The sequence below is a fragment of the Procambarus clarkii genome, chromosome 53, assembly GCF_040958095.1.
Source record: "Procambarus clarkii isolate CNS0578487 chromosome 53, FALCON_Pclarkii_2.0, whole genome shotgun sequence".
NCBI classification, from domain to species: Eukaryota; Metazoa; Arthropoda; class Malacostraca; order Decapoda; family Cambaridae; genus Procambarus; species Procambarus clarkii.
Genome location: NC_091202.1, coordinates 31858580 through 31884659, shown reverse-complemented (window position 1 = coordinate 31884659; position 26080 = coordinate 31858580). Strand labels below are relative to the sequence as shown.

Genomic DNA, 26080 nt, shown 5'->3' with positions numbered 1-26080 from the left:
CCTCTGTAATGCTTTTGCGCTACCGCTCACAGGATGAGTATGGGGTGCACAATAAACTAGCCGCCTTCGGCGGCAACAATTCAACAATTCAATTGTACAGGGGGGGGGGTAGAAATAGCCTAAGCTACTCTATCCCTTTGAGATGTATTTTTTTTTTCTTGTGTCAATAAACTTACTTGAACTTGTCACTTGTACTAAGGTATGTGACAACCAATAAACTAGTGCCTGATACAAGCTGTTGGCGAAAAATATGCAAATGGCACTCCCTTGGCAAATTACGCAAAAATATTAGAATGTCATTTCCTACATTGCAAATGTTTAGTCAGACATGGGTATTACGTTCAAGCAGCCGTTTCAGGTGTAAGAAGGCATGGTTGTGCAGCCGTGTCATGTATAAGGGGACATATGTATGATGTTTAGCTGTCGTGTCAGGGATTTATAAAGGTGTTCAGAAAGTTTGTTAGATATTTTGAAGTTATTCATCTTCACAAACTCCACAAAGATACATTACTTCCATCATTCAGTTTAAAAACAGGTCGTGAGGGACACTTACGTTACCTGTTGATGATTTCAAGAGTTCTCCTTTCGCAGCCCGGTCTGTGGCCGACCTTCCCTATAGTGATTGTCTGGTCTGGGAAGCTGTTTGTCTTTGAGGCCCGGAGGCCCACATTCGGCCAGGTTGACCCGGTAACCCCCACAGGAACTTGTCCGGGTCTCTCCTGAAAGCTTCCACTGTTGTTCCAACGATATTTATTATATTTGTTTACATTGTGCTCATGGGTCCCCGACTTTTCATTTGATTCCTTTGCACTTCCTACCATATATCTCACTTCAGTACAGTATGTTGTTATTTTTATTGTGAACATTTGGAAGCGGTGCTTCCAGTATCTACCATGTGTATATTATTGTGGTACATTCTTGCCAAGCTGTGTTAGTGGCTTTGCAAGAATGTAACACTCAATCACCAAAGAATATACTATCACAACCCGATGTACCTGCTCGTATATAAATAAATAAATAAAACACGTCCGTAAACAAAGTTACCGAGGAACTTGGAGACTGTCACTTGCTTAGAGATGTAATAAGGAATGTTTATGTACCAATTATTTGCCTGAATTTACCTGACTCTCTCTACTAGCCTTACCGAAGACATGAAGCTGGCGACTTGTCAAAGCCCCATTTGTCCATGGGTTCGTAACCCATTGGGTGAAAAAAGATCTTGTCTGTTGTACATTGTGGCTTGTTGAACTTAAAACCGTGCGAAGCCGTTTCATCGTTATAGCCACATGCAGGTGACAGTTACATTAGTTAATTATCTGGAGAAAGGACTAAGCCAGGACGACTATATAGCACATGGAAGGGATATGAGGATCGGGGATCGAATGCCGACCTGCAAGAAGCGAGGTTGTCTCTCTACCGACCAGTCCAAGTGGTTGCTAAGACAGCCTGCAGAAAACCAGTGGTAGAAATTGATGTGGGTGTTTCATTAGCAGTGACAAAGAGAATACTTAAACAAATATCTAATGAAAATCTCACCGACCTAACAAATTCACAAAGACCTGAAAGTTGTAGCATTAAATATTATGATAGATATCGTGAGGAGACATTCACATATGGGACTAATAGAACAAGAACCCGGCAATGTGATGTTATAGTGGCCAGAATACGCCTGGGATATAGACGTATCTGGCAGCTTTCTCAAAACCCAAATGTCGAGTACACAGTGTGTCAACTTTGTGAAAGAGAAAACATGCACTCTCTTGAACATTATATTGTAGAATGTCCCATACTGACTGACTTTCGCCCTCCTGGGCTAAGGTATGCTGAACTCTGTAGTTACTATATGAGTACTGGAACACTTGATGATATATTGGACTTGTATCCAAGATTGACCATGTAATATATCACTTATTCAATGTTATATTCAATATATCATTTATTCAATGTTATATGATGTAACTATATAACCTGAGCTTGTAAAAGCACCTTCAGTGATTAAGTGCTTAATTGCACACTAGTTTCTTTATCAGCTATCTCACCCTGTCAGAGTAAATGAGACAGATGTATGTGAATGCATGTGTGTGTATATGTATGTATATATGTATGGGTATAAAGTATATATGGAAGCTGATCAGAATTACATTTCACCTTTGTGAATGTACATTAATGACACTATGTAAAAGACACATCAAACACTTTATGTAGGGCATACGTAAATCTGTGTATCTATGTATTTACGTATGTAGGTTAGCTTAACATTTTAAAAGCACCGAATCACCTTCTGTGGTTGAGTGTTCAATAAACCCCTGAACTCTATGTTTAACATTTCTCTAACCCTGTCCATGGAGGACAGAAAAAAATGTATATATGCTGGTTAGCATTGTAAATGTGTGGCCACGTCTGTGGTAAAAAATAATAATAAAAAAAAAAAAAAAAAAAAGTCCAAGTGGTTGGGATTTGTCGTCTTGAGCTATAAGCAGCAGAGGAGTAATGAGCTCTGAGGTATCGGGCCTGAGTTCCGCCCCGGATGTGCAGGTTTAAAACGTTAAAAAAACAGGAATTAGGTGTTTTACACTGGGATGATGTGTTGCTGGCGGGCGCTTGAGGGCATCTCTTGGTATCATAACACTGCAGAGATGGTGATGTTGGGGGGGGGGGAGGACACTCGTGTTATCTTAAGATTACAAAGATGGTGTGAGGGATGCTCTCTTGTTATCATAAGACTGCAGAGATTGTGATGCTGGGGACACTTGTGGTACCAATTAAGATTTCGGATATAGTGGTGCTGGGGAATACCCCTTGTGTTATCATAAGACCACAGAGATGGTGATGCTGGGCGACGATGGAGGGGTTCTTCGTGTTATCTTAAAATCACAGCTGCTTGTACCTGTGGGACGTTACAAACATTCAATAATATAGAAATAAATGTTAAAACCTCAGTCGCACGCAATATTTCTGATAAGCTATTTCCCTGATATCATAATCTATAACGTTATCATTTAAATGCCATTAACGTGGAAGAAAATGACATATAATGAATATGTACAGTTTTTCGAGGTTCTGTACAGCGAAAAACAAAACAGATTTATGTGTTGTACTTGTCAAAGATGCGAAAGCACTAAAATTTTGAATTTAGGTATTATAAAATACTAATTCCATCCTGACTATGAACACTTAGACAACTTCGAGTGGTTTTGTAAGAAAGAAAAGTAAGAGTTGGCAACACACGTCTTGGACAATAGGCCTTCATAGTAACGTCACAAACTCGTACACACCACCATATTTGAAACACAAAATTGTATATATTATTTTTGTAGGTAAAGTTTAGTTCAGTCAAGTTAGGTCAGCTTGGATCAGGGTAAGCTGGATTGGGCTAAGGTGGGTTAAGTTAGGTTGGGTTATGTTAGTTTTGTTTATAGAATAACGATGACGCTCAGGTGGTTCTGCACTGCTCTCAGGTCTAAGACGCTATGCCTACTGGTTGCTCTGACTCGCGCAGCTCTTCCCTGCCACCGAAGTGAAGAACGGAAGGCCGGAAGGCTTCTTACCTGCAGCCACTCGCTACCCATCGTTTCACCAACTGTAAATATGCAGAAAACCCCCATGTCTAGGAGCGGATTTCAGCGTAGTGGAAGGTGAAAAATGAAGGCAAAAAGAATCCATCAAGTCAAAACCAACGGAAAATTCGCCTGAAGCTGTCTTCCCAGTTCACGAAATCCAATCTAGTCCGGACAGCTGTAGCCCAACGGACGGGATTATACATCAACGAGTGCTTGACTAGGAACAGACAGCACCTCCTCTACCGCCTGCGTCAAATCCGTCAAAAAAACCCAGATGCGATTCATCAGTGCTTCGTTAGAGATGGACTGATAAAGGTGAGAAAAACCGCAGAGGGCAAAATGTTCACTATTACTAAAGAAGAGAACCTCAACGCTTTCCTCTCCCAATGTGGTCCGTCTCAGCTCATTATCACTCCCAGTGAATTAACTTAATCAACCCCCTGTCAACTAGTGGGGCTAGGTTTCCTAAGTCTCATTGTTTCATTTTCTGACTTAATTTTTAACTTACTCTTAACTAGTCATTTACTGAAATTTTTTAATTGAGTGCATAAATAGTTCTTCAGGTCTTATTAATTATACAGTCATAACTGAACTATTTATAATTAATAATCATTAGCTTAAATTTGCCTATGCTTATTATTCAACTTTTCTTTGATTCCATTTATTACCTAGGTTGCCTAGCCTCGCCATGCTCCCTTACTCCATTGTACCCCTGGCTTTGCCTGTATCTCAAATTGCAAATTGTTACTTACAGTGTACCTGAGAGTACTTGTAAGCAATCTACCTCATTTTTCATTTTTGCTCAATTTGTTTTTGTATTGCTTAGTCTTGTTTATATTTTTGTTTTGTATTTCTATATCTTGTGTTTTGTAGTCATGTTTATATGTTTTTTCGTTAATCTCATTTATTACCTAGGTTGCCTAGCCTAGCCATACTCCCTTACTCCATTGTACCCCTGTAAGCCCCTTTTGTGTTTGCTTTGTTCTGTATTGTGTACATCTTTTTCCCTATTTTATAGCTTATTTCTACCTTGTTATTTGCCTTTCTTCCCTTGTTTTTCCTGCAATCAGCTTTTTTTATGCAGACAAGTATAGACCCTGAACTTAACCTCTTATCCACTATCTATGACAATTATCACTTTAATGATCTAAATTGCAGATATTTTGCAGCACATGATGTAAACAATGTATTAACTCATCACAATATCTCTGTAATCAATTTGAACGTTAGATCCCTAGGTAAACACTTCGATGATGTTAGTGCCTTGATTGAAGCTATTGACAACAAATTCTCTTTTATTATACTTACTGAAACATGGTTGAAAGAGGATACTACTCAGCTCTTTAACATGCCTAACTACTCAGCAATTCACAACTGTCGTCAAATTCAGAGAGGTGGTGGCACTGCTCTTTACTACCACCAAGAACTAACATGCTTAAAAGAAATTAGAACCAGAGACTGCTATGGGAAGTATATCTTCGCCAGCTTCAGAGTCAAGGGTGCCGAGTCTGTCCTGACTGTGGGTGCAGTTTATAGAATTCCTAACACTGATGTGTCCGAATTCAACTCAAACCTTAGAAATCTAATACTTGATAACAGACTGAACAAAAACCACCTAATTATCGCAGGGGACTTTAATATTGACCTCTGCGAGCCTGAACACCCCACTGCTGTTAGCTTCCTCAACTGTATGAATTCCTGCTTCCTCATACCCTTAATCACTAGACCTACTAGAATCACTGATAGCACTGCCACGACGCTCGATCACATCTGGACAAACATAACCTCTCCGCTTACTTCAGGTATAATCACCGATAGCACTACAGATCATTACCCCACATTTCTCTTAACTAACATTAGCAAACCACCTCTTGAGTCAAGAGTGATACGTTTTAGACTGCACAATGAAACTGCTATAGACAATTTTATAACTGCTGCTGATAATGTCAACTGGGAGTCCGAGTTAGGTAACATAGTGGACATCAACCTTGCAGTACAATCTTTTCTTCAAAAAACTCTTAGCCTTTATAATACCCACTGTCCTATGCTTACAAAACAAGTCACAACCAAAAGGCTTAACAATCCCTGGCTTACAAAGGGAATACTTAAATCTATTAATAAAAAACATGACCTTGAGAAGAAGTATAGGTTAGGAATTGTCTCCAAAGAATTCTCAAAGAATTACTCATTATTGCTGTCTAAGATAATTAGACGAGCCAAAACTAAATACTACGAAGATAAATTTACCCAAATAAAGAGCAACATTAAACAAACTTGGAGAACAATTTCTCAAATATTGGGATCAAAGAAGTCTTTAAATAACAAACCGACTCTCCTGTCTAATAACGATGGTCAGCTTTCAGCCTCTGATTCTGCTACTGAGTTCAATAGGTTCTTCTCTTCCATTGGTTCATCCCTTGCAAATGATATTCCATCTTCCAGTACAGACATTAATGACTATCTTTCAGGTAACTATCCACAGTCTCTGTACCTAAAGCCTATTAATTCCACTGACGTCAATGAGATAATCCTTTCCCTTAAAACCAAGTCTGGTGCCCTTAAGGAGATACCAACTTTAATTTACAAAAAAGCCTCCAGATCTTTAGCCCCTGCTATTGCTTTGCTCTTCAACAAGTCACTTGAACTCCAAACCTTCCCAGATATTCTAAAAAAAGCGAGAGTAACGCCTGTCCACAAATGTGGTAATCTCACAGATGTTAACTACAGACCTATATCTATCCTGCCAAACTTGTCAAAAATTTTTGAAAAACTAATCTATAAGCAGCTTTACTCATATCTAGCCAAACTCAATATACTTAGCCCTTGCCAATATGGCTTCAGACCCAAAAAAAGCACTAACGATGCACTTATTAGTATGCTTAACTCGATTCATACAGCTCTTGATAAAAATGAGTTCTCTGTTGGGTTGTTTGTGGACCTGCGTAAAGCTTTTGACACTGTCAACCACCAAAACCTTCTTCTTAAATTACATCATTATGGAGTCAGAGGACACTCCCTACAATACCTCAAATCCTACCTTACTGACAGGCTCCAATATGTTTCTGTGAATAATACAATTTCTCCCACCCTACCCATCAACATTGGTGTTCCCCAGGGCAGCATACTTGGCCCTCTCCTCTTTCTCATCTACATTAATGACCTTCCAAATGCCTCCCAACACCTCAAACCAATTCTATTTGCTGACGACACAACCTTCATTTACTCCAGTCCTGATCCCCTTGCTCTAAATGCCACAGTAAATACTGAGCTAAATAAAGTCCATCTGTGGCTAACTGCCAACAAACTCACCCTTAACATTGACAAAACCTTTTATATTCTGTTTGGCAATAAATCCTCTAATCAAATAAATCTCAAAATAAACAATACCCAAATTTGTAACAAATTAGATGGCAAATTCCTTGGCATTCTCATTGACCACAAGCTTAATTTCCAGGGACACATTCTAAACATATCAAAAAAAGTTTCAAAAACTGTGGGCATTCTTTCTAAGATCAGATATTATGTACCACGCCCTGCCCTGGTGACTCTCTATTACTCCCTTATCTATCCATATCTCAACTATGGTATTTGTGCTTGGGGCTCTACTACCCAAAATCACTTACGTCCTCTAATTACTCAACACAAAGCTGCTATTAGGACAATATCCAATTCTGGCCCCAGACACCACTCGGTACCCCTACTTAAATCTCTGAATATGTTAGACATTAAGTCACTGCACATTCTCTCATGTGTATTATACATATATAAAACGCTAAACTATAATGCCAATCCTGATCTCAAAAGCTTCATAGAAGGTTGTATCAGAACCCATGAGCATCACACCAGAAATAAATACAGTTTTGATATTCCTAGAGTACGACTTAATCAAACTAGAAATGCTCTACAAATCAAGGGGCCCAGAATGTGGAATGACCTTCCCAACCATGTTAAAGACTGTACCTCTCTCAACCAGTTTAAGTTAAAAGCGAAGCTATACCTAATAAATTCCCTGTAACCTACCTTACCCTTCTATTGTCAACCAATGTCTGTTTTTTCTTTAAAGAGCGCTGTTTGTCGACATAATTGTATTTGTGCTGCTTTTTCATCTATGTTTTCATTTCTTGTTTTCATTCTACTCATTATGCTCAATTAGTATTAAGCTTGTCATTTAAGTTTATCATGCCCGAAACGCTTTGCGTAATAGTGGCTTTAGGCATTGTATGTACTAGCTATACCTATAAGTTAAACAATCCTTGTAAATATTTATTGTATGTATGTACCTTACCTAAATAAAATTGTATTGTATTGTATTGTAAGGAATGGGCGGTATTCCTGTGACAGGTGCTCTAAAGATGACAGAGCATCACCGGGAAAGATTGATCAGTGGTTTCCAAACTATATATGGTCATTACCCCTGTTTCATATAGCATCCCTATTAACGGCCCCTACACTCTGTTCTACAAACATTTTTAACAACCTGTGAGTTTTTTGTAGTTCACTCTACTAGCTGATTATTTCCCTCCAACCCTTCGGTATCATAACCTATACACTGCCTTGACTTATGGCCCCCCAGGGGAGACTATGGCTCCGGTGCATAGTTCATAGACTTCATATAGTCATCATATGCAAAGGATTTGTTACAACCAAGTACTAAATATTATGACTTTTTTGCGAATTTGTTAATGTCTCCTATTACTTTTGTTTCCCTAAAATGTGGGATTTACAAACAAAATACAAATACAAAGTACAAATATTCAGGTAAAGTACGTACATACAAGGTGAAATACAAAAGTTGATGGATTCATAGATAGAGCTAGTACATACAATGCCTAAAGTCACTATTACGCAAAGCGTTTCGGGCAGAACTTCTGCCCGAAACATTTCGGTTTCGGACTTCTATACAATAGGCTGTAATTCATACATAGTTTATTCGATTCATATGGTAAATATCGTACCCTCACATACCGTACCCTTGACTCTTACATACCGTACCCTTGACTCTTACATACCGTACCCTTGACTCTTACATACCGTACCCTTGACTCTTACATACCGTACCCTTGACTCTTACATACCGTACCCTCACGTAAGCTGTTTGAGGACCTTTACACGTTAATGCAGTATGTATGAGAGGAGCCGGTGGAGGTCTCACTTGGCTAGATGAACAGGTGCACCAGCTGAAGGGAAACGTGCACAACGATTTCTGTCGATCCTGACAAGGTATTGAGCCCGGGTCCCTCGGGTGCGAGCTGAGAACGTATACTATTGTGCTACAGGGCCCGTAGTTGAACTCTCCCATCGATCATTTACTTTAATCTTAGCTGACTCGGCTACCAGGTTCCTGTAAGACCGTTCTGCGTGGGTGGAGCTGGTTGGTGGATAGTGGCTCCACCTGGTGTAGTGAAACACCCAGTGGAGTGAAACACCCGGTGGAATGAAACACCTGGTGTAGTGAAACACCCAGTGTAGTGAAACACCCTGTGGAATGAAACACCTGGTGGAGTGAAACACCCGGTGGAGTGAAACACCCTGTGTAGTGTATGTCAGAGCGGTGTAGAGTGGACAGCCGTGTTGAACAAAGGGTGCATGAGCATAGTCCCAACTGGGCGGCCGCCGCCACCACGGCCTCACTCCCCCGTCTGCCCTGTGTGCCGGGTGCTGTTCCTGCCGCCCCTCGCCTGCCTCTCCTGGGCCTATCTCCACCCTCCCGCCCACCTCCACCTTCTCTCTCCCACCTCCACCTTCCCCCTCCCACCTCCACCTTCCCCCTCCCACGTCCACCTTCCATATCATAACGGAATCCACACCACCACCAAGAACGTTATATATATCAACGTTTTCGTTTATACACTTATGGCAAACGGGTTCGATTATTGCGATATGTATCGTTGTTAATAATGACGGGATTGTAATGTCTTTGAGTGATAATTACAGGCTAGTATATGGAGAAAATCGCATCGTAATGAAAGGTACACGATGTGGCTGGCATAATCTTCCTCCACACCGGCATCACTTTGCCTGTGATGGGGCAACATCCTTACAACGAACTTTACTTATTTTCTGAAAGTTTGAGTGAAAATACGCTGTTTCAACTACCTAACTTATATCTTACAATAACTTTCGATGTACAGATGTCTTAGTATGCAGTTTTTAACATACATTTTCAGTATATACAAAAATGTTTTGATGTTAAAGGCGACATGAGGGTCCCACAGTAAACAAGGGAACCCGGCTTCTTTGGATTTTCAATCATAAATAAAATACAATTTACCAAATGTCTTAAATAATCACCAAATATAACAGGTAAAGATAATTTAAACCATTTTCAAGGAATTTCACAAAACCTTTTTTGTTAAAGATATTATGTTACAGTGACAATAGCAAGGTTCTGGGCCCAGCACGCACACCTCGCTAATTCACCCTGTCACAAGCAACAGTCTAATGCCACCCCCAATTATTTTATTTGAGAGGTTACTTTAAATATAATTAAATATCTAATACTATTCTTATGGGCAATAATGCCTTAAATAGAAAGAATGCACATGTGTTCCTTATATCTTTTCCTGCTTTATGATTTAGAAATTCTACGTCCGCTTTTACAAAATGTTCGTTCTAACAAATATATTAACAGCATGAACTGTAGTGCCGATACAGCTTGCACAAGATCAATGGCAGATGCAAATATAATATTGAAGGTAGACTAGGATAGATGAAGACATAGATCCCTGGTGGTGCCGGCCTGGATGCCAGTATTAGAGTGAAGCTTCCGCTCACCAGGAAGGTATTGACGGACTGCTCGCCATCAGCCCCCTGCTCTGGGTTTCGCGCGCCTTTTCCCTATTTTTCGTTATGTTTTTGATCTAAATTAATATACCTTCTAGTATCATGTGGAAAATATGGTTTTAGTATGAATAATTAATTAAGCAAATGCTGTAGTGTTGTCAAATCGACAGAGGGCTTGCGGATAGCTCTTAAGGGCTAAGAGCTACCATAATATATACAGCTATTCAAAGTATATACGTGCGAACATGAGCTCAAAGGAGTAATCAGACTTTAGTAATATGTTGATCGGGTAATCAGGATAAGCTAGTCAACATGATGAATGAATAGAATCAATGTTATCAGCTCGAGGCTGTTATAGGCCGCAAATGACAGGCAGTATAGGGACCGGTGTCGGGCACATGAACTAGAGAAAGGCGTGGTGAACTTCTCCACCCTTTGAGGGCTGGTGGGGTGTCCTGTTTCAAAACCCTCCTGTAACCTCAGGAAGCCATTGGCTTATCTTTGTCTGTTCTCTGCTTAAATTTGTTCGGTGTGATAATGGAGCGGAAACCATTCAAGATACTATGGCGTGCATCCAGACTAAACACCTGCCTATCGTCTATGTCCTGAACGCTTAACCCTTTGCTAAAAAAAATAAAGCTAACTCAAATAAGCTGTTTTCCATTTACGGAAATTCGAGCAAAATGCAAGCAAAAGAAGTAAATAGGAAGAGAAATAGACAGAAATAAGAGATGGCAACGGCAACATCCCACACGTGCCGCCTCTCACCCCACACTGAGGTTCCACTCTCCTCTTAACTCCAGCTCCGGCTGCCGTCGACTACCCAACCAACACCAACCATCTCTCACTTCATATTATCTCGATTATGACCCCCTATAAGACTTGCGCATTATTATTTTATATCAACCGGGAATAATATTTCGAGCATACGTACGCGTCAATAATGAAAAGTTTGAGAGTAAAAGGGTTGTAAGAGTGTAAGCGAGGCAGCCTAACTTTCAAATGAAGCCTTGGCTGTTTACCAACAGATGGCAGTGATGATGTTTGTAGCTGTAACCAATAGTGGTGTGGAGGAAGCACACTCCTCGCTTTCCAATTATTCCATTTTTTTCGAGTTTACACGTGTGATGCAGACTCGGTGCCGTGCCTAAGTGATGTGGAAGTAACGCACGAGTGTATCATGAACGAGGACAACGAAGAAGAGAGTGTAGAGACTGTTAATATGCCCGAAAGGCCCGCAGTAAGCCTAACAACCGCGGCCCTCTTGGTTCAATGATTGTGAAGCAACCCAAACTTGTATTGGTCTGCGGACGATGGTTTCTCCCTCTAAAAAGAGGCAGATAAAGGGTAGAGTGCCGACAGGACATAAAAGTGAGCGTAAAGGTAAATGTGGTGCGTATCAGTGTGGTAAATGGGTGTGGTGAGGGTGTTTATAAAGGCGGGTGGAGGACCCGGGGAGAGGGGCGGCGGGTGATAGCGGCGGACGCTAGCCAGCCAACACCCGCCCTCTCACTCACTCTCACTCCCTCTCTCTCTCTCTCTCTCTCTCTCTCGCTCTCACTCTCTCTGATCAATACACCCACTCCTCCGCCCCCTTCACTCACTTTATTACTAACTGCTTTACCAGGTTAGCTGTCTCGCCCAGGGCTCGTGTAGGGGGGGAGAAGGGTGGTGGGTGTTAGTGCCCGGAGGGCACATGTTGGCACCCCAGGCCAGGCGCAGGGCACATGTTGGCACCCTAGGCCTGGCGCAGGGCACGTGTTGGCACCCCAGGCCAGGCGCAGGGCACTATTTGCACCTCCTGGCCGAGGTTAGGGGCAGATGTTGACACCCTTGCCCAGGCTAAGGGGCAGATGTTGACACCCATACCTGGGCTTAGGGGCAGATGTTGACACCCATACCTGGGCTTAGGGGCAAATGTTGACACTCCTGCCCAGGCTAAGGGGCAGGTGTTGACACTCCTGCCCAGGCATAGGGGCAGGTGTTGACACTCCTGCCCAGGCATAGGGGCAGGTGTTGACACTCCTGCCCAGGCATAGGGGCAGGTGTTGACACTCCTGCCCAGGCATAGGGGCAGGTGTTGACACTCCTGCCCAGGCATAGGGGCAGGTGTTGACACTCCTGCCCAGGCATAGGGGCAGGTGTTGACACTCCTGCCCAGGCATAGGGGCAGGTGTTGACACCCCTGCCTAGGCTAAGGGGCAAATGATGACACTCCTGCCTGGTCTTAGGGGCAAATGTTGACAGCCATGCCTGGGCTAAGGGACAGATGTTGACACCCATGCCTGGGCTAAGGGACAGATGTTGACACCCATGCCTGGGCTAAGGGGCAGATGTTGACACCCATGCCTGGGCTAAGGGGCAGATGTTGACACCCATGCCTGGGCTAAGGGGCAGATGTTGACACCCATGCCTGGGCTAAGGGGCAGATGTTGACACCCATGCCTGGGCTAAGGGGTAGATGTTGACACCCATGCCTGGGCTAAGGGGTAGATGTTGACACCCATGCCTGGGCTAAGGGGCAGATGTTGACACCCATGCCTGGGCTAAGGGGCAGATGTTGACACCCATGCCTGGGCTAAGGGGCAGATGTTGACACCCCTGCCTGGGCTTAGGGGCAGATGTTGACACCCTTGTCTAGGTTTAGGGCAGATATTGACAACCCCTGCCTAGGCTTAGGGGCAGATGTAAACACCCCCTACCCAGATATATAATAATTTTAGGGCACATGGTTGCAACACAGGCCAGGTTTGGGACATAATACTGCCAAACACCAGGTGTGAGACACATGTTGGCATCTCTGGCCAGGTCTGGGACACATGCTGGCATTTCTGGCCAGGTCTGGGACACATGCTGGCATTTCTGGCCAGGTCTGGGACACATGCTGGCATTTCTGGCCAGGTCTGGGACACATGCTGGCATTTCTGGCCAGGTCTGGGACACATGCTGGCATTTCTGGCCAGGTCTGGGACACATGCTGGCATTTCTGGCCAGGTCTGGGACACATGCTGGCATTTCTGGCCAGGTCTGGGACACATGCTGGTATCTCTGGCCAGGTCTGGGACACATGCTGGCATCTCTGACCAGGTCTGGGACACATGTTGGCATCTCTGGCCAAGTGTGGGACACATAGAGGTATCTGGCCAGGTCTGGGACACACAGTGGTATCTGGCCAGGTCTGGGACACATGTTGGCATCTCTGGCCAAGTGTGGGACACATGCTGGCATCTGGCCAAGTGTGGGACACATGCTGGCATCTGGCCAGGTCTGGGACACATGTTGGCATCTCTGGCCAAGTGTGGGACACATGCTGGCATCTCTGGCCAAGTGTGGGACACATGCTGGCATCTGGCCAGGTCTGGGACACATGCTGGCATCTGGCCAGGTGTGGGACACATGTTGGCATCTCTGGCCAAGTGTGGGACACATGCTGGCATCTCTGGCTAGGTGTGGGACACGTTGGCATCTCTGGCCAGGTGTGGGACACATGTTGGCATCTCCGGCCAGGAGTGGGACACATGCTGGCATCTCTGGCCAAGTGTGGGACACATGCTGGCATCTGGCCAGGTGTGGGACACATGTTGGCATCTCTGGCCAAGTGTGGGACACATGCTGGCATCTCTGGCTAGGTGTGGGACACGTTGGCATCTCTGGCCAGGTGTGGGACACATGTTGGCATCTCCGGCCAGGAGTGGGACACATGCTGGCATCTCTGGCCAAGTGTGGGACACATGCTGGCATCTGGCCAGGTGTGGGACACATGTTGGCATCTCTGGCCAAGTGTGGGACACATGCTGGCATCTGGCCAGGTGTGGGACACATGTTGGCATCTCTGGCCAAGTGTGGGACACATGCTGGCATCTCTGGCTAGGTGTGGGACACGTTGGCATCTCTGGCCAGGTGTGGGACACATGTTGGCATCTCCGGCCAGGTGTGGGACACATGCTGGCATCTCTGGCCAAGTGTGGGACACATGTTGGCATCTGGCCAGGTGTGGGATCACTGTTAGGTTAATTACATTTATCTAACAAAGATTGTTACATTTGTCAATACAGGTATTACAGTACTGGCACAGTGATTTTGGTTATTTTCAAATAATAAAAGATTTAATAGTACTATATTATATGTATTAAAGATCATGAACTTCTAACTTAGTCATGTTAGGTTAGTATACGTTTGGTTTGATTAGGTTTGATAAAATTTGTTCGTTTTAACTCGAATTAAAAAAAAAATATTAATCATATATAATGTAATGGAAAACTATCATTGACAAGAAAAGATGTGAACAAAATCTAAATTACTTAAGAACTATATGACCTGATCAGGATTCAAACCCTACCCCCCCCCCCTTCCTTATTGCACAAGGGAGCCGAGCGGACAGCACGCTGGACTTGTGATCCTGTGGTCCTGGGTTCGATCCCGGGCGCCGGTGAGAAACAATGGGCAGAGTTTCTTTCACCCTATGCCCCTGTTACCTAGCAGTAAAATAGGTACCTGGGTGTTAGTCAGCTGTCACAGGCTGCTTCCTGGGGGTGGAGGCCTGGTCGAGGACCGGGCCGCGGGGACACTAAAGCCCCGAAATCATCTCAAGATAACCTCTACACCAGAGGATAATCTCGGCGAAGGGATTCAAATTATGGTTGGGTCAGAGTTCTTAAGTGATGTATATATTGTATATTCAGTACAGTATATGCATAATGTTCGTAATAGGTCAAGTTGCCTAACAAGTCGAATATTCCTGAAATAATATATTGTTCACAATTTTTTCTTTGTGAAATGATAATGCTTTCCATTATATTATACATATGATTGATTTGTTTCAAGTTGAGTTAAAACTAACATAGAAATTTCATTGAAACTAACCTACCCTTTCCTCTTTGAGCCCATCTTCTCTTCCATAAAATGTAATATTAAAGAGCAATGAAACTATTATACGGATTTAAGGAAATATTTTTTTTTTAATGAAAACTCTTTGGGCATCTCCAATATTTCACATGTGTTCTGTAGAAGTAAGATCTTCCGACATGGTTACTCCCAAGTCTTTTACATTGTTTTTTCTTTCGATAGTGTGGTTTGGCTGCGATTTGTGTGGTTTCTATTCTAATATTTTAGTTTTCTTAATGCGGTAACTGGAAGTTATTCTCATTGACCCATGTATATACTGCATGGCTGTTTAATTTGACAACTCTGGTGCATGTAAAAAATTTACTCCCAATCAATTTTTTTTTTAAATCCCCTCCATGATGATATAAATACAAAAATAAAAAAATTGCACTTTGGCTGCAGTGAAGCAAAGTTCATCAAATCTTGAGACATACAGTGTAGGTGATTCAAGACCCATAAGTTGCCACAAATGTATTATTTATGATTTTTATCAATATAATACAATTGGTTTTCTTTGCTTATCTAATTCACCTGGATGTCATTTGCGATTTGTTCACTTTAGAATGTGCATAATGTGGAAAATAAAAATACACGTCATTAATGTGTCTACTAAAATGTTTATTGTCACAATATTACTTTGTTCAATTTTCACTTTATAATAATAATCACAGTCGCACACAATATTTCCAACAATATACACCATATTACATGCTTCATGAGTGAGTGATAATCTCCAGAGTAGTCAATGGCACACAAAGCAACTTTGTATTCTGTGCTCCAAGTACAGTGTACATACATACTGATTATTGCTTGTCTTCATAGTGTGTGGTTGCAGACAATGCACTCGTGTATACCTTTTGCAGGTCTTCCTGTACCTGGTATGTAACCAAACTTGTGTAGTGCAAAGTAGTCATTGCAACCCAGTAGTAGTACAGGAGTTACTTTGGGCGTTATTCCACTCCAGTCTGTCAGGAGCAGCGTGAAATCTTGTTGGCATTAAAACATTCGGCACAACACTTCCTTGCCGAACTTTACAAGGAACTGAGACGACAGCAAGACTAAAATTACTGACTGGTGGATTCTTGCCAGATTTCACCAAACATTGAAACAGTTCAGCATCATTACATCCATAAGGTGAAAAATAATTTCCTGGTTCACTTTACAGATTTCCATACACATTCCACATTGTCTACCTTTATGTCGCATCTATCCACCAATCTTTCTTTAAATGCAAATATTATAGTCCATGACAAAATTTGGTTTATACAATTTACCTTGTGTTGCAACGATCTGTTTGCCATTGTCTACCATTTCACCAGTGTGAATTGTTGTCAACATATTCACCTCATGTCTGTCATTCCAACGCACTGATAATTATTTTTTTCTCTCTGACATTCACCAACTGAAATTCCTGTAACAAGCACTGGCATTTCTCTATGTGGTTTTACTGTGCTACAGATCATAACAAAATGGTCTGTAGTTATGTTCAAGCATGAACGTGATTAGCAAGGGCTGGTATAATTGTTAGTGTACAAAATGTGCCCCTTGTTCAGCAGTAGTTCCATGAGCATCTTTGCCACACTACCTGAAAACCCATAAAGATCATGATTGGGTATGTCTATGGCGGTACCAGAATATATTATCTATCGCTATTCTTGTTTCTCAATCACAGAACACAAAGAATTTGTCCAAATCTGCGCTGTTTCGATGGGATATACTGCTTGAAAGCAAGACGTCCCTTGAAAAGAACAAGCAATTCATCAATTACTACATTCTGGCCTCGTACAAAGAAATCTCTGAACTTTCCTCTCAGATCACTGAATTTGTTCCTCACATTCTGCAGTCTATCGTCTGCAACTATGCAATCATTATTTTTAAAACGAAGGCACCTTAGATGTAGAAGAAACCTGTCACATTTGAACCTCGGTACTCAAACTTAATTGGTTCCTGAAGGCTGGCTGAGTGCCGATAAGGTCGAGTACGGAACAATTTTTTCCCACAAGGGATAATGTAAATTGGATTAATCCAGTCCAGACCACAAAAATAAATATAAATTCCAAATGACAAAAATTAAAGAAATACAGGGGTAACTCAGTTCAAGAGTTTAATCCGTTCCTGGAGACAGCTCGTAACCCGAAAACTTGTAAACCGAAGCTAATTTCCCCATAAGAAATAATGGGAAATGAATTAATCCATTCCTAACTACCCAAAAACCTCACTTCAAACTAAATTTTATACCTAATTCATCAAATCTAAAGTATGTTCACATTACAGTATTACTTACCCTTTCTGATGACTGCTGTTGGCGTATGGAAGATGGTGAAGAGGAGAGGTGTTACTGTTTGGAAGGGGAGTCACCTTCCATTATAACATCAGGCAGTGAGGACTTCTCTGGTGTGCACCCTCTGCCATGTTTTACCTGCATACCACTAGGTCCTGGTTGTGGCTCACTGCTTGCTTGTCTTACTAAGAATCTGTCTAATGACACTTGTTTTTCCCCTACATTTTACCACTTGTCTGTAGTGAGACATCACATTGTCATTTAAAAGGACAATGCAACGGCCTGCTACCGCTTTATCTGTTAGTTTTTTCAACAAAACTTTGCAGTTTTTCCCATATTTCACACATTTTCTTAATGAGGAAGGGACATCCTCTATTGCTTTTACTCACAACTATTTTCTTACGTTGAACCTTACCACTGGCTTTCTTGGGACCCATGGCGAGATATATAATAACAACTTTTATGCTTAAATAGCCCAAAATAAAAAAAAAACTAAATCCTTGCGAAGAATTCAGGCAGGATAGTCCCTGGGCACGAGGCACTGATAAACTGAGGTGCGATCACCGTGCCACCACGCGCTAGGTCGGCCCGTACGCATATCAACACCCTCGTATCCTGATGTAAATTTTCCGAGCAAATCCTGCTCGTAACCTGAAAAACTCATAACCAGGAACGCTCATAATCTGATGTACTACTGTAAATGAAATAAATGCTGTGATGGGTTGTGGTATCGCAGCTATACTGAACCTTCTACGGGCTCACATAGCCCATGCTACTGGGAACTTTTTGTTCCAAGTAGCGAATCTTAAACAACAAACAACATATACTGAACCAAGATGGTATGGCTCTCCATTACACAAACAAAAAATGCTGCTATTGGCCCTTGCAGAGTTTAAGTTGCAGGTGGAAACAAATGAAAATCATCAAATAAATAATTAAAACAATTAACTGAAATATTAATGAACAAGAATGGCACCTGGGAACACATGGCGATCATACCCTTCAAAGGTGAACAAAATAATATGAAAATTAATAAAAGAATAGACTATGCAAGAAATACAATGAAAAGAATAAATGAGTAAATACTGGTGGGGCTGAAGATAACTACTATACTATACCACCACAACATCCAGCACATGACACTGGCTGAGGGCAGATGGCATTGCAGGAGGCTAAGGTGATCTAAGAGCACTAAGAGTGAGACTGGCTCTCTAGGGAGGCGGTGCCCTTTATATAGTCTGGCGGTGATAACTCATCCGGCGCCAACGCAAGGTGGTAACAAGTGTTACTAGCAAACTGCTAGTTTGTGGCTGGTGGCGCCTTTGTGTTGAGGCGCCCCACTGCTAGTTGAAGGTGGCTAACTGTTTGTGAAGGCAAACTACCGGTTAGCGGAGGCGTCCTGCTTGTTGCCAAGTCGCAAAGCGGAGGCAGAGGGGTGCAGGGCGTGTCTGCACCCCTCCGCAGAGGGGTGCGGACGCCCGCCCGTGAGAGGCGGAGTTAGTGGAGGCGCCCTGCTTGTCGCCCAGCCGTGCCAGGCCCTGGGAGGTACGGAGAGGTGGCAGGACTGATAACTCATCTGGGCTGGTGTAGAGGTGGACTTCCAGAGCAGAGGCATTGAGGGTGAGTAGGAAAGGCAGTTCCACTGCTATGCAGGGGATTCACGTGGTAATGCAATTACTGTATGCACTTACGAGAGTTAATGGCATATGTTGAAGGTGGTGAGGCAGATGAAGAGAGATGTTTCTCTTTCCCTTAACAAAATAACTTCAGGTAATTGTGCATCTTTTGTGGGGTAACTGTGGGGTTCTTTCTCTTTCCTGTCTCTCTTTTTTCTGTTTCCCTCTCAAGACACTTTACACTTTTTCCCCATTTTGTACTCATTTCTTTTATTAGCGAACTAGATTTAGGCATACCAAACTTGGTAGCAAGAGCAGACATGCGGACACAACTTAAAAAAGTATTTTGCCACAAATTCTTTTCTCAGCTCGACCGTGGTTCTAACTAATTTTCTTTTTGCTTGGCTATCGCTAACTTTCACTAACTTACTGAGGTGTAATGGTGACATATTTACACTAAGAATATATAAAATATCCAAGAAAACACGAGAAAGTTTAGAGGAAGTCTAGTGGTGTTGTGCACTGAATGACAGCCACTTGGAAACTGACTCGTCTGGGATGCGTGTTTACGTTTGAATGCTGAATAAACGGTTGACTGCTGTACATGAATACAGCATTCGAGTGCCGAATTGTTCGAGTTAGGGTGACATCGGATATGTGGTTCAGTGTTTATCACATAAGATTTTAACTGAAAATAGCGTAATACTGTAGCCTCAGTATTTCGTTTATTTATTTGTCATCATCTGTAAAAGTTCTATCACTCTTACAAAAGAGTGCAAGAGAGAACATCTAGGTCAGAAAGAGCCTCTTTGGGCAGGGACCAAAAGACACAAAAATGGAATAATATAGGAAGAGGCCAAACCCTCAAACATACTAGCGATGCAAAGAAACACGAAACAACTACATGGTAGTGAGGAGAGAGGCAGACAGAAATTATGAGAAAGGGATGTAATGTAAAACAAATGTAAAAACAGTACATATCTTTTTCAAATATACAGTAGTATAAAACAGAACCAGGCCTATTCTATGAATTCATCAAAAGCAAATTGCAGGTAAAGGATAATATTCAGAGGTTGAAAATGAGAAACAGTTTCACAGAAAATTAAAAGGAACAATAAGACACAATAAGAATTCCAGAGAACAACATAGGTGTCTAGAGATGGAAGTGGAACAAATTCTCAAGGAGTTAAGTAAGAACGAAGCAGTTGGCCCAGATGGAGTTTCACCATGGGTTCTATGGCGAGCAGGTGGTTTTTCTGGTGGTGTACCACCTGCGTTCCTCTTCTCGGTGACAGTAAGAGGTTTCATGGCGCTTCTTTTGCCACTTCCTTTACTCTTCATTGTTGTTCGTCAATTTCCGAGCATGTAGTTCTCTCTCTCTTTGTCTTTTTCTCAATCAGTATCTCATGGTGATACTATCACTTCGTATTGTGGCACTGGCAGTTCAGTGTCGATGCCACCTTGGTGCCGTTTTGCAGGCTGTCTCACGAGTTATTTCACCTCCAGCCTGCTTGGTCTTTGGACTGTGTTCTCTCTGTTCTTTCCTCTTCTTGTTTTGTTCAGGCTTCCCCTTCGGGAGGTGATTCGTTCTCTAAGGTTTTATTTTTGTTTTCTCTTGCCTCTATTCGATGGGTTGGGAAGCTTCATGCTCTCCTGTGAAAGCACGGTTTCTGTTCTTTTGGCCCTGGTGGGCATTTTGTTCATTTGCAGCCGGCTCCTTTTCTGGCAAACAATGAGTCAGTTGACTTCCGGAGGTTTCCTCTAGTTATTGACACTTGGTTGGTTCAATCTGGGGTGTATCATGTGCTGGGTCCGGTGGCAGCTCTTCACCAATACCTTCGTACTACCAATTTTACTTCGGTGAATACTTTGTCGGTTGGCTTTGGTTCGCAGGTTGCAGCCAGTTGAGGAGCTTGTGGCGGCCGCCTCCCGGGAAGCCCCTCTCTTCCTTATCTTTAGTTATGTGGCTCCAGGGTGCCTGAGGGGTGATCCCAGGTGATTGAGGGGGGGGGGTTTGAATCCTGATTGGGTCACATAGTTCTTAAGTAATTTATATTTTTACACATTTTTTCTTGTGGAATGATAGTTTTCCATTACTGTACTTTATATATGATTTCCAGGGCTCCCCTCAGAAAACCAGTGTTGAATGTAATGAAATGCCATTTTCTGGTTGAGCCTCAGAGGCTCTCTGGCACCCTCCCTCCCTCTTGGTCAGCAGTTTTCCTGTTTTGATATTTAGCCTCCGAATTGGAATGGCTAGGTCGCTAGCGCTTGGGTCCGGGGCTCTTCCCCTCACAGTGTAATTACCTAAGTGTAGTTACAGGATGAGAGCTACGCTCGTGGTGTCCCGTCTTCCCAGCACTCTTTGTCATATAACGCTTTGAAACTACTGACGGTCTTGGCCTCCACCACCTTCTCACTTAACTTGTTCCAACCGTCTACCACTCTATTTGCGAAGGTGAATTTTCTTATATTTCTTCGGCATCTGTGTTTAGCTAGTTTAAATCTATGACCTCTTGTTCTTGAAGTTCCAGGTCTCAGGAAGTCTTCCCTGTCGATTTTGTCAATTCCTGTTACTATTTTGTATGTAGTGATCATATCACCTCTTTTTCTTCTGTCTTCTAGTTTTGGCATATTTAATGCTTCTAACCTCTCCTCGTAGCTCTTGCCCTTCAGTTCTGGGAGCCACTTAGTAGCATGTCTTTGCACCTTTTCCAGTTTGTTGATGTGCTTCTTAAGATATGGGCACCACACAACAGCTGCATATTCTAGCTTTGGCCTAACAAAAGTCATGAACAATTTCTTTAGTATATCGCCATCCATGTATTTAAATGCAATTCTGAAGTTAGAAAGCATAGCATAGGCTCCTTGCACAATATTCTTTATGTGGTCCTCAGGTGATAGTTTTCTATCTAGAACCACTCCTAGATCTCTTTCTTTATCAGAATTCTTTAAAGATTTCTCACATAATATATAGGTTGTGTGGGGTCTATGTTCTCCTATTCCACATTCCATAACATGACATTTATTAACATTAAATTCCATTTGCCAAGTGGTGCTCCATATACTTATTTTGTCCAGGTCTTTTTGAAGGGCATGGCAGTCATCTAAATTTCTTATCCTTCCTATTATCTTAGCATCATCAGCAAACATGTTCATATAATTCTGTATACCAACTGGTAGATCATTTATGTACACAATAAACATCACTGGTGCAAGAACTGAACCCTGTGGTACTCCACTTGTGACATTTCTCCATTCTGATACATTGCCTCTGATTACTGCCCTCATTTTTCTATCAGTCAGAAAATTTTTCATCCATGATAGAAGCTTACCTGTCACCCCTCCAATATTTTCCAGTTTCCAGAACAACCTCTTATGTGGAACTCTGTCGAAAGCCTTTTTTAGGTCCAGATAGATGCAGTCAACCCAACCATCTCTTTCCTGTAATATCTCTGTGGCTCGATCATAGAAACTGAGTAAATTCGATACACAGGATCTTCCAGATCGAAAACCATACTGTCTGTCTGATATTATATCATTTCTCTCTAGGTGTTCTACCCATTTAGTTTTGATTAGTTTTTCCAATACTTTCACTATTACACTTGTCAATGATACAGGTCTATAATTGAGGGGGTCTTCCCTGCTGCCACTTTTGTAGATTGGAACTATGTTAGCCTGTTTCCACCCGTCTGCTACGATTCCTGTACACAGGGATGCCTGAAAGATCAGGTGAAGTGGAATGCTGAGCTCAGATGCACATTCTCTCAGAACCCATGGTGTGAGGGCGGGATTGTGTGGACGAGCAGTACGGTGGTGGGGTGTGACGTTTGTTTGTTTCCTTGAGATTGGAGGGAGTTCTGCCACTCTGTTCGGTTTTCGATTGCAATTTTCTTACTAGGTGGGGTCTGTTTTGTTAGGTCTACCTTTCTGGGTGCCTAACTCCAGTCGATGGCAGATATGGAAAACCCGCAACCATGGGTGTTTTCCAGGGCCATTGCTTCCTGTTCCTCTCTGAGGGGGCCAGGTTCTGGCTCATGGTCCCCAGTAGGCTGAATGCCTATGACTAATGCCCTGGTCTAATGACTTGCATATTTGCCCAATAGCTCCAGGAACCCTCTAGGGCTCACCTAGAAAATGGTGTTTCATTACATTCAACACTGGTTTTTTAACCCAGTAGTAGTTTGTTTTGTCTTGCCGACTTTCCGGATGCCTTCCCTGGTGAGCTGGTAAATTGTCACTGCTCCCTGCACCCGGATTAGGGGGCCAAGCTTTGGCACTGGTCCTCGGTAAGCCTAAGAACTCCACTGCAGCTGCAACCTGGTAGAGATGGAAATCATCTCAGTGTATAGCTTCAGAGATCTACAAGGGCTCACTCAGAAATTGGCATTTCATTTCATTCAACATTGGTTTTTATGGCACAGATAGTAAGAGCAGGTGTATTTTTCACTTGAACTATAATAAGTAAATTTTCAGCTTTGTTATTTAGCCGCATTTTGGCTCAATAAAAATGGTTAGCAAAAAAGTGTTGCAGACTTGGTTAGTGAATCATTGTGTCACATTGTACACAGTAGCCTATGCACAGTCCATCCATCACCTTTGAGTTTGATTTTTTTTTCCTTAGGGGACAAATCCAGTAGCAAACTACCATACAAGCCTCTATCAAATAAGAAGTTTTACTTGGACGTGAAAGGTTACAGAAGTATTGCCGCCATCACAGCAGATATACACAACCTTGGAGGGGTGAGTGGTACTACCTTATACTTTTACATCAGCCATTATTTATTATTGGTTCTAACTTGGTTATGTTAGCAATTGAACTCACTGGCCAAGATTTGACCAGCATGTACATTTGCAGGTATTTCTAAGTAAATATGTGATCTCGTATATAATGCTAAACAATGTCACAATAATGTGACTGAAAATTAGACACTCGACCCACAAATCTGAAAATTAAGGATATGCCGACATTTTGGTCTATCCCAGACCATTAACAAGTTGTGTAATGAAATATGTGAAGGTTATAACTGAGGTAGTGTGGATCTCCATGCCCGCAATGCCTACTTGTGGGCCACTGCATGCCCATATCTGGTGTCAGTTTCCAAGGTAAACGACTTGATGCATGGTCCAGGTAAGACAGAAACATTGTCATTTCCATTATTTTCAGATTTGTGGGCTGGGTGTACCTGCTGAATGGTCCAGAGATCAGTGTCACCACTGCCAGGTCACTGACCAGGCCACTGGGTGATGATCTGGTCAACCAGGTTGTTGAATACAGCTGTTCACAGCCTGACATATGACTCACAACCTAGTTAATTAGGTGTCTATTGGAAGTGTTTTATCAAAATCTCTTGAACACTGTAAGTGGTCAGTTAGTTATGCCACTTACATGCATAGGGAGAGTGTTGAAAAGCCTTGAGCCCTTGATATTGATAAACTTCTCGGGTACCTATTGCACCATTGCTTTTCAGCTTGACTATTTTGAACTTCCAGCCATTCTTCCTAGTCTCATCAGGATTTATTGCTCTATGCAGATTTGGAACTAGTCCCTCTATTGCAGACGAGGAGTCACAATAACGTGGCTGAAATATATTGACGAAACCACACTAGAAAGTGAAGGGATGATGACGTTTCGGTCCGTCCTGGACCATTAAGTCGATTGTGATGCACAATCGACTTGAGAATGGTCCAGGACGGATTGAAACGTCGTCGTCCCTTCACTTTCTAGTGTGTAGTCTCTATTATTTTCTGTGTGAAAATTATGTGAACTGTCAGTTCACCCAGGTGGTTTCTGACACCATCTCAAATTTTGATGCAATTTGGTACATGTATAGATCTCGGCGAGAGAAATTGAATGACTTTTGTCTCACATTGTAGCTAAAACAACAGTCTCCGTGGTGTAGTGGTAAGACACTCGCCTGGCGTTCCGCGAGCGCTATGTCATGGGTTCGTATCCTGGCCGGGGAGGATTTACTGGGCGCAATTCCTTAACTGTAGCCTCTGTTTAACGCAACAGTAAAATGTGTACTTGGATGAAAAAACGATTCTTCGCGGCAGGGGATCGTATTCCAGGGACCTGCCCGAAACGCTACGCGTACTAGTGGCTGTACAAGAATGTAACAACTCTTGTATATATCTAAAAAAAAAAAAAATAAAAATAAAAAAAAAAAAATAAAAAAAAAAAAGTTTCAGATGTGCAGCTGGATTTTGAGAAAAGGATAAATTTTCCAAGATGCCTTATTTCAAGAGGGCATATCTCGACTTCTATGGCACATACCAAAGCTGGAATATGAAGCAATTAGTTGTATGGTGTCCATATCTTAAGAAGCACATCATCTAACTGGAAAAGGTGCCAAGAAATGCAACTAAATGGCTCCCAGAACTAAAAGACAGGAGCTATAAGGAGAGGTTAGAGACATTAAAGATGCCAAAACCAGGAGATAGAAGAAAAAGAGGCGATATGATCACTACATGCAAAAGAGTAACGGGAATTGACAAAATTGATAGAGTTGAATTCCTGAGACTTGGAACTTCAAGAACCAAGAGGTCATAGATTTAAACTAATTAAACAAAGCTGCCGAATAAATATAAGAAGACTCACTTTTGCAAGCAGAGTGGTAGATGGTTGGAACAAGTTCAGTGAGAAGGTGGTCGAGGCCAAATCCATCTGTAGTTTCAAAGTGTTATATGACAGAATGCTGGGTAGACGGGACACCACGAGTGTAGCTCTCATTCTGTAACTACACTTAGGTAATTACATACATAGTACATTCAAATACCATTTTAAAGCTATTGAGTGGCTCTCCAACTTTTATTCTAAGTATATTTTAAATCAGGATTCAAATAAAAATGTTGACCTAAGATTTAACCTTTGATCTTAGAAGGGTCATTTGACGTCAACCCGGATTTTTTAAAACTCGAACCATTTATTGGTATAAATATGTGTATTTGTATTT

At 42.2% G+C, this 26080-nt stretch overlaps 1 protein-coding gene across 1 annotated transcript in view; it reads left to right on the top strand.

Moving 5' to 3' along the window:
* LOC123767121 (titin homolog) overlaps positions 1 to 26080 on the top strand; it is a 352063-nt gene that overhangs the window by 261469 nt on the left and 64514 nt on the right. Inside the window, exon 3 of the mRNA XM_069304864.1 lies at positions 23749 to 23867. The gene's annotated coding sequence lies outside the window, so the exon portion shown is untranslated. The remainder of the gene's footprint in view (positions 1 to 23748; positions 23868 to 26080) is intronic.